The sequence below is a fragment of the Somniosus microcephalus genome, chromosome 28, assembly GCF_052327205.1.
Source record: "Somniosus microcephalus isolate GS21.2 chromosome 28, FLI_Smic_1.0, whole genome shotgun sequence".
Taxonomy (NCBI): domain Eukaryota; kingdom Metazoa; phylum Chordata; class Chondrichthyes; order Squaliformes; family Somniosidae; genus Somniosus; species Somniosus microcephalus.
Genome location: NC_141014.1, coordinates 19477371 through 19486434, shown reverse-complemented (window position 1 = coordinate 19486434; position 9064 = coordinate 19477371).

Below are 9064 nucleotides of genomic sequence, written 5' to 3'. Positions count from 1 at the left end.
GCATCCACAGCCCTCTGGGGCAGAGAATTCCACAGATTCACAGCCCTCGGAGTGAAGAAATTCCTCCTCTCGGTCTTAAATGGCCGACCCCTTATCCTGAGACTATGCCCCCTAGTTCTAGACACTCCAGCCAGGGGAAACAACCTCTCTGCATCTACCCCGTCAATCCCCCTCAGAATCTTGTATGTTTCAATCAGAACACCTCTCATTCTAAACTCCAGAGAGTATCGGCCCAATTCAAACACAAGTTCCTTATGAGGCTAAAGCTCCTGTAGCTGACAACAGCCGAATTGACTTGGCATAGGGTGATTCGTCCCAAAATGGCACATCACCATGGATATACTGAGCTATGTTTAGGTGTCAGAGCTGTGGCTCAGTGAGTAGAACTCTCGCCTCTTGAATCAGAAGGGTCTGGGTTCAAGCCCCACTCCAGAGACTTGAGAACAAAACCTAGGTTGACACTTCAAAGAGATACTGAGAGGTGCTGTCTACCCTCTCAGGTGGACGCAAGAGATCCCGTGGCACGGTTATGAAGAAGCGCAGGGGAGTTCTCCACGGTGTCCTGGCCAATATTTATCCCTCAATCAACATTGCTAAAACCATTTGTCTAGTCATCATATTTGTGGGAGCTTGCTGTGTTCAAATTGGCTGCTGCGTTTCCTACATTGCAACAGTGAATCATAGAAATTTACAGCACAGAAGGAGGCCATTCGGCCCATCTTGTCTGTGCCGGCCGACAGACAAAGTGCTATCCTCCCTAATCCCACTTTCCAGCACTTGGTCCGTAGCCTTGTAGGTTACCACACTTCAAAAGCTCTTCATTGGCTGTAAAGCCCTGAGGTTGTGAAAGAAAGTGGAGAACTTGGGGGACCAGATGGGACAGTTCAGTAATGTATAGAACAGCATTAAGAACATAGGACGGAGCGGGAGGAGGCCATTCAGCCCCTCAAGCCTGTTCTGTCATTCAGTTAGATCCTGGCTGATCTGTATCCTAACTCCATCTGCTGGCTAAAAAGCAACAGTGGACTCCGTTGAAAAGTTAAGGGAGATGTTAAATTGAAAATAAGAAAGTTGACGGGAAGTGTCACGGGGCTAGAATGGAAAAGATAACAACGGAAGGGCAGCAGCGGAGTAACCAGAAGGAGCAGGGGAAAATAGGAGAGGAAGAGGAAGGTATTAAACGGGTCGTAATTTGACAGATTTTGTTACTAATTAGCTCAGTCTTGTCGAGAATTGCTCAGCCCTGCTCTTTAACCCCCTAACCGTCCACCTTTAACAACCTCAAAAGCCACCTCTTGAACCCTCCTCATCTCCTGCTCCATGGCTCAGTCCCCTGTGTATTTCCATTTGTTAAGAACCTTGGGATCTATATTGCCCTATAGTTTCCACATAGTGATTTGTGAAATATATATAAGCAATAAAGACCTTGAGAGAGGTGAATCTACAATAGGACAGTTTAAAATATATGTTTAAGTGGGAACACTGAACAATCTGTGTTTTGATGTAGCTTTTTGAAGACCTTGTGTGCATCAGTGGAATTCATCAACATTCATCAACCCCCCAAAGACAGTTTCAGCAATCGGAGGCACTGCAGCAACTACAGCTTGTCAGAAGGTGGCGCTGTTGCTCTACAGTCTCTGAATACAGCCGTCTGCCATATTTTTAAATCGAGGCATAGAGTACAAAAGCCAGGAAGTATGCTGAATCTATATAAAACACTAGTTCGGCCCCAGTACTGTGTTCAATTTTGAGCACCGCACTTTAGGAAGGACCTGAAGGCTTTGGAGAGGGTGCAGAGGAGATTTACTGGAATGGTTCCAGGGATGAGGGATTACAGTTACACGGAGAGACTGGAGAAGCTGGGGTTGTTCTCCTTGGAGCAGAGAAGGCTAAGAGGAGATTTGATAGAGGTGTTCAAAATGATGGAGGGTTTGGATAGAGTAGATAGAGAGACACTGTTTCCAATGGCTGAAGGGTCGATAACGACAGGGCACAGATTTAAGGTGATTGGCAAAAGAACGAGAGGCGACAGGAAAAACTTTTTCATGCAGCGAGTGGTTAGGATTTGGAATGCACTGCCTGATAGGGCGGTGGAGGCAGATTCAATAGTAGACTTCAAAAGGGAATTGGATAAATACTTGGAGAAACAATTGCAGGGATCTGGGGAAAGAGCGGGGGAGTGGGGCTAACTGGATTGCTCTTTGAAAGAGACTCAATGGGCCGAATGGACTCCTTCTCTGCTGTACTATTCCGTGATTCTATGATTTCAGGGATTCATTCTTGGGATTGACGGTTGCGCCCTGCATTTCTTCCACGTTTTAAAAATAAACCTTCCACATTGCGATTGAGGGTGCTGCAGCCGAGTCCAGTTCGTGGATAAATGCGAGGTTATCCACTTTGGGGGTAAAAACAGGAGGGTAGATTATTATCTAAATGGCAATAGATTGGGAGATGGGGAAGTGCAGAGGGACCTGGGTGTTCTTGTGCACCAGTCACTGAAGGAGAGCATGCAGGTGCAACAGGCGATTAAGAAGGCAAATGGTATGTTGGCCTTCATATCAAGGGGGTTCGAGTATAGGAATAGGGATACCTTACTACAGCTGTACAAGGTGCTGGTGAGACCGCATCTGGAGTATTGTGTACAGTTTTGGTCGCCCCATCTGCGGAAGGATGTTCTTGCCATGGAAAGAGTGCAACGGCGATTCACCAGGCTGATACCTGGAATGGCGGGAATGACCTACGAAGAGAGATTAAATAGTTTGGGCTTGTACTCACTGGAGTTTAGAAGATTGAGAGGGGATCTCATCGAAACATATAAAATTATGGCAGGCCTGGACAGGCTGAATTCAGAGAGAATGTTTCCAATGGCCAGGGAGCACAGAACCAGGGGCCACAGTCTAAAAATAGCGGGCAAATCATTTAAAACAGAGATGAGGAAGAATTTCTTCACTCAAAGAGTGGTGAGCCTGTGGAATTCCCTGCCACAGAGGGCTGTGAAGGCTAATTCAATAAATATTTTCAAGAGAGAATTGGATATATTTCTGAAGGCTAAGGGGATTAAGGGTTACGGAGAAAAGGCGGGGACGGGGTACTGAACTGGTAAGATCAGCTATGATCTCAGACGAGGATCAGCCATGATCTCATTGAATGGCGGAGCAGGCTCGAAGGGCCGAATGGCCTACTCCTGTTCCTATCTCTATGTTACTATGCTTCCTGCCCCATACAAGTGCACTTACCCGCAGCAGAGAAAGAACCTTGGCTGACTTCATTTGTTGTTACCAGCTGTGGGACAGTGCAGCGCCCTACCATTACGCCTTGGCCTTCCCTTGACATGCCGAGACTGGGCGGCCAGCCTGCAGGTCACCAGGGAGTGCGTGGTAAAGACTTGGGCTGACCTTGCAATCGATTGTCACCCCTACTCCTCTGTGGAAACCATGGCTCCTGTCATTCCTCAACAGCACAGCTGTCTGAAGGGGCGAAAGCCTGTCGTGAAGGGCACCATCGAGGTTGAACAGAATAGGATAGAGGATGAGATAAGTCAAGAAGTAATTAAGTAACATCAAGCCTGGGTTTAAAAACAAGAAAGACTAGCATTTATATAGCATCTTTTAACAACCTCAGGACATCCCAAATCACTCTACAACCCACTGAAGTACTTTTCTGAAGTGTAGTCACTGTTAGAACATGGGAAACGTGGCAGCCAATTTGCGCACAGCAAGGTCCCACAATCAGCGATGTGACAATGACCAGATCTTCTGTTTTTAGGTGTTGGTTGAGGGATAAATATTGGCCAGGACACCGGGGAAGAACTCCCACAGTCTTCTTTGAAATAGTGCTAGGATCCTTTTCATCCACCTGTGAGGGCAGACGGGGCCTCGGTTTAACATCTCATCTGAAAGACGGCACCTCCAACAGTGCAGCGCTCCCTCAGCACTGCACTGGAGTGTCAAGTCTCTGGAGTGAGACTTGAACTCACAACCTTCATGATGCAGAGGTGTGAATGCTACTAACTGAGTCACGGCTGAAAGCCTGTACAGCGGGAAAGGAAAGTATTATGTCCGTGAATGATTGAGACACGGACAGCAGGAGTTGAACAGAATGAGTCTTTACTGATGGAAGTCAATAGTGAAACTGAAAACAACAGAGACTCACTAGTGCCTTTTATACAGGGGTGGTCACTGCCGGTACTGCAGTCTGAGACCAGTTATTCTCTTAAAGGTACATACACAACAATTCCTCCCCTTTTAGATAAACAGTACATAACATTCATTAAACAACTAAATGATAACTAATTACAATCACAATTACGGTTGCTAGATACATTGGTTAAGTTTAAGCAATTATAAGTTCAGTCTTTGAGGAGGCTTCCTGATTCTGTCTGGATAACGCCTCTTTGGGGTATCAGGTTCTTCTGGCAATGTTGAGTCGGGATCAATGTCATTGTTTGGTTCATCTGCTTCCAATATTACCGGTTCTGCGGTAGCTGCAATTGGAACGTCAATTTCATTACCAGGTGTATCAGATCGTGGTGTGGAGTTGACGTTTTCCAGTGACTCTAGAATCTGGTCAGCATAGCGTCTTACAATGCTCTCTCCAAGGTCCACGGTATACATGCGAGGTCCTTGCCGTGTACAAATCGTTCCTGGCTGCCATTTCTCAGTGCGGTAGTCCCGGGCCAAAACTGGTTGACCTATCTTAAAACTCCTGGTCAGCCTTTCATTCATATTCTGAAACTGCCTGTTCTCCACATCTCTTCGGACGTTTGGCTTAACCAAATCCAAGGGGCATCGTAGTCTTCGATTGAAGAACATCATGGCTGGAGTTTGGTTGGTAACCGCATGTGTCGCTCCGGTAGGCAAACAAGAAGTTGTCCACCTTGTGTTGTAGGGGTATATCTTCATTACACATTGCCTTGATAGCCTTCTTGAATGTTTGGACAAACCTCTCGGCCAATCCATTAGTGGCTGGATGATATGGGGCAGATGTGTAATGCTTAACACCATTGTTCTTTAAGAACCTCTGGAACTCTTCAGACACAAACTGTGGTTCATTGTCAGAGCAAATCTGTTCAGGCAGCCCATTCCTGGCGAATATGGTTCGTAAAACCGTGATAGTTTTTTCCGTGGTGGTTGAGGACATTTTTATTACCTCTGGCCACTTTGAATGTGCATCCACCGCAATTAAAAATATCGAGTCCATGAAGGGACCAGCAAAATCAATGTGCACCCTTTGCCATGGAGATGAGGGCCACTCCCATGGATGCAGAGGAGCTTGTGGTGGGGCGTTTTGGACCTTCTGGCATCCTGCACAGCTCTTGGTCATCTCTTCGATTTCTCTATCGATTCCTGGCCACCACACAAACGCTCTGGCTAAGTTCTTCATTTTTACCCCACCCAGATGACCCTCATGAAGCTCATTGAGCACTCTATCCGTCAACTTAGGTGGAATTACTACTCTGGATCCACACATCAAGGTTCCTCTGCACACTGACAGCTGTTCTCTTCTCGGCGAGAATGCTGGCAGCAGTGGTTCGCCATGTGCTGGCCATCCCTTCACCGTTAAATCATAGACCCGTGATAGTGTCGGGTCATTCTGTGTTTCCTTTTCTATGTTTGCATTCGTCACAGGGAGACATTCGACTATGGTCGAGTGGAATAACTCCATTGGATCCACTGCAAGGTCTTCTTCTTCCACCGTCAGCAACGGTAGGCGTGACAATCCATCAGCATTCCCATGCTGTTTAGTTCCTTTGTACTCAATGTCATATTGGTGTGCCCCTAGGAAAAGGGACCACCTCTGCAGCCGTTGTGCTGTCATTATCGGTACGCCCTTCTGAGGGTTGAAAATGGAGACAAGAGGTTGATGGTTGGCTAGTAGAGTAAATTTTTGACCGTGCAGGTAGTGATTGAACTTCTTCACCCCCCACACTAGGCTGAGGGCCTCTCTGTCAATCTGGGCGTAGTTACGCTCGGCAGAAGTTAACGAGCGTGACGCAAAAGCTATCGGCCTCTCTAAACCATCAAGGAATTTATGTGACAGTACCGCCCCAATGCCGTAGGGAGACGCATCACACGCCAGTCTGATCGGCAGTGCTGGGTTGTAGTGAGCCAATACTTCCCTTGAAGTGATTAAGTCCTTACTCTTCTGAAAGGCCCGCTTACAATCATTGCTCCATTCCCATGCTACTCCCGTTCGTAGCAGGGCGTTCAGTGGGTGCAGAATTGTCGACAAATTCAGCAAAAACTTATGATAGTAATTCACCAATCCGAGGAATGACCTCAGTTGCGACACATTTTCAGGCGCTGGGGCCTTAACAACCGCTTCAATTTTGTCAGGGGACTTATGTAACCCCTCTTCATCAATCACGTGGCCACAATACGATATCTGTTTCTTAAAAAACTCGCACTTGGGGCAGTTGGCTCGTAGCCCATGTTCCCGTAGTCTAGTGAGCACCTGTTCTAGGTTGTTAAGGTGTTCACTGTCATCTTCACCTGTCACAAGGATGTCGTCCAAGTAACACTGAGTCCCCGGAATCCCTTGCAGGACTTGTTCCATCGCTCTTTGCCATATCGCCGGAGCCGATGCTACTCCGAATACCAATCAATGATACTGGTAAAGACCTTTGTGAGTGTTTATCGTGAGATACTTCCTAGAGGACTCTTCAACCTCCATCTGCAAATATGCTTGTGCTAGGTCAATTTTTGTAAAACGCTTCCCTCCAGACAGTGAGGTGAAGATGTCTTCTATCCTTGGAAGAGGGTATTGTACTGTGTGAAGGACTGGGTTCACCGTCACCTTGAAATCCCCACAGATGCGAATCTTCCTTGGCTCCCTGGACTTATTGCTTAACGTTTTCTTCATGACAGGAACGATGGGTGTCGCCCACTCGCTCCAGTCGACCTTAGACAACACGCCCGCCTTCTCCAGATTCTCCAGCTCTGCCTCGACGGCTGGGCGAATTGCATATGGTACCGGTCTTGCTTTGAAAAACTTGGGAACTGCATTCTCTTCTATTTTTATCGAGGCGTTTACGCCTTTAAGCGTGCCCAGTTCTTGTTGAAATACCTCTTTGGCGTTAGCTAAGATTGTTGACAATCGTCCAGGAGTGACGTCTTCATCATTTTTACCGTCCACCGTCATTGCATGAATGGAGTGCCAATCTAAGTTTATCTTCCTGATCCATTCCCGTCCCAATAACGGTGGTCCACCATTTGGCAGTATGTAGAGATACAATTTCCGTATTTTCTTGCCGTTGTATTCGACAGGCACCCTTATTTTTCCTCTGGGGTATACTTTTTGCCCCGTATACGTCGTCATGATGATGGATGTCTCTCTCAAGGGTATGTGTGAGAATAGCCGCTCGTAGTCTCGTCGATTCATGACGGTTAGCGCTGATCCTGTATCCAATTCCATTTTAACTTGGGACCCTGCTATCGTGAGGGTGACCCAAATGGTTCGGTGATCCTCTTTTGCGAATTCATTGTGAAGTTTGAGACAGCTTAGTCTCCTGTTCCCAGATTCACTATCGCTCATCTGGTCTTCGGAACTACTGTCCGTCATCTTTTGTACCTTCTTGTACGGTTCCTTAGTAGCCTTTTTGTTGTCGCTGGTCTTCTTCCCAGACCTGCAAACTCGTGCAATGTGTCCCATCTTTCCGCATTGCCTGCATATTTTGTCTTTGGACCAACAGTCCTTCTGGTCATGGTTAGTTCTGCCGCAGCGATAACATTTTGCAAATCCCCGTGTCATTTCGTGGGTGCCGTATTCCTGTGGTTTTTGTTGAATTTCTGCAGCTCCCCTGGCTGCTGCTTCATACGATACTGCCACGCTGAAAGCCTTATCTAGCGTCAGCTCTTTCACAGAATCACAGAATCACAGAAACCCCACAGTGCAGATAGAGGCCATTTCGGCCCATCGAGCCTGCACCGACACATATCCCACCCGATCCCCGTAACCCCTACACCAACACATATCCCACCCTATCCCCGTAACCCCACGTATTTAATCCCCCTAACACTAAGGGTCAATTTATCATAGCCAATCAACCTAACCCGCACATCTTTGGACTGTGGGAGGAAACCGGAGCACCCGGAGGAAACCCACGCAAACACGGGGAGAATGTGCAAACTCCACACAGACAGTCACCCGAGGCCGGATTCGAACCCGGGTCCCTGGCGCTGTGAGGCAACAGTGAGAGTAGCTTCTTCTGGGTTCCTTCACTCAGGAGTCCACAGACAAATTTGTCCCGTAGGGTATCTGCCAGTCCTGCTCCGAACTGGCAGTGCTTTGATAGCTTGCGCAGTTCTGTAAGGTACTCAGCATTGCTCTCATCTTTATGCTGAGTTCTCCTGTGAAATTTAAATCTTTCTGCTATCAACAGCGGTGCAGGGTTTAGGTGTTCCTGTAGGACAGCAACAATTTCGTTAAAACTCTTCGCCTTCAGTTTGGCTGGAGTAATCAGGTCCCGCAATAGGCCGTACGTTCTAGCGCCCATTAAGTTTAGCAATATCGATGCCTTTTTCTCCTCAGCTATTTCGTTTGCCTCGAAATATACCTTGACTCTTTCCACATACGTGGTCCAGTCCTCTATTGTATTATCAAAAGCAGTGATACAGCCAGTCTTCGGCATCTTGCAAATCTAAAATGGCACCTCCCGCGCTTTGCCTTCTTCCCCGATTTAACAAAATGGCGCCTCCCGCGCTTTGCCTTCTTCCCCGCTGATTAAGATGGCGCCTCCCGCGCTTTGCCTTCTTCCCCGCTGTTGCTAGCGCTGCTTTCCGCAGTTCCCGTTGCAACCTGCAGCTCCTCGCGGTTTCTTGCGCGTTTAATATTTCTTTTTTTATTATTTTCCCGTCGTGGAACAACCCTGTGGGACTGTTGCCTCCCTCTTCTCGGGTCTATACGCAGCCCGGCTTCGTAGCACCGGCCGCGCCCTGTGTGCTCCACCCTCTCTCTCTCTTCCCGACAACGCTGCTCGGCCCCGTTGCAAACCACCCGCTCGAGTTCGCGACTGCCGCAGCCCAGGAAGGATCAGTGCACTACCTGCCACCAGCCCGATTAGCTG